The 831-nt window shown below is 52.1% G+C and overlaps 1 protein-coding gene across 2 annotated transcripts in view; it reads left to right on the top strand.

Moving 5' to 3' along the window:
- The first annotated feature begins 436 nt into the window (after positions 1–436).
- Positions 437–831, top strand: part of LOC102760531 (folate receptor alpha) — an 8051-nt gene continuing 7656 nt past the window's right edge. For both annotated transcript variants that reach the window (XM_015562065.1, XM_006760822.2), the window contains exon 1: positions 437–534. The gene's annotated coding sequence lies outside the window, so the exon portion shown is untranslated. The remainder of the gene's footprint in view (positions 535–831) is intronic.

Here is an 831-nt window from a genome sequence, read left to right as displayed (position 1 = left end):
TTATCAAATCTGAGTTTTTGGAAGAAAATGGGGTAAGTGGGGCTTAGGGAATGGCCTTAGGCCCATATTATTATATTATTATTATTGTTGTTGTTGTTGTTGTTGTTACTAGAGGCCCAGTGCATGAATTCATGCAAATCGGGGGGCAGGAGGCCCCGGCGCGCCCCCGCCGATGCCTGCCATGTTTTGTGCCCCCTCTTCCCCCGGGTGGTCACTGCACGGCATAGACTCCCTGTCAAACTCACATCGAGGGGACAATTTGCATATTAGCCTTTTATTATATAGGATTATTATTATTATTATTATTATTATTTCTCCCCCACCCCCATGGAGGCCTGGCTGGTGACAATAATTAACTGCTGAGTGGCCTTCGCCCGATCCCAGGCTCCGCTCCTGGGCCACATTCCCACTGCCTGACTGACTGCCCGTCTCCTAGGCTACTAAACCCCAGCCATTCCTGAAGTAAGGCAAGGGCAAGGAACTGGAAAGCAGAGCAGACGCCGGAGCGGCACCGAGAGCCACCTCCATTCCCAGGTATGCCACTCCCCACCCATCACAGGTACTCCCAGCATGAGTTAAAGGATTTGCTAGACTGCGAGGGTCCACTTTGCCTAAAGTGCAGAGATTCCAGCAGTGGAGACGGAGGCCCAGAGCAGAGCAGGGCCTGCCCAAGGTTAAAGTACAAGTTAGTGTCCATCCCCGAACTAGAACCCCGAGCTCTTGCCTTTCTGCAGAGCACCGAGCTCTCAGTGCTTTAAGTCTGGGGCCCTGTGGTGTGTGTGTGTGTATGTGTGTGTGTGTGTGTGTGTGTGTGTGTGTGTGTGTGTGTGT

This window comes from Myotis davidii, unplaced genomic scaffold, assembly GCF_000327345.1.
Source record: "Myotis davidii unplaced genomic scaffold, ASM32734v1 scaffold2417, whole genome shotgun sequence".
Taxonomy (NCBI): domain Eukaryota; kingdom Metazoa; phylum Chordata; class Mammalia; order Chiroptera; family Vespertilionidae; genus Myotis; species Myotis davidii.
This window is presented reverse-complemented; position numbering and strand designations above follow the sequence as displayed.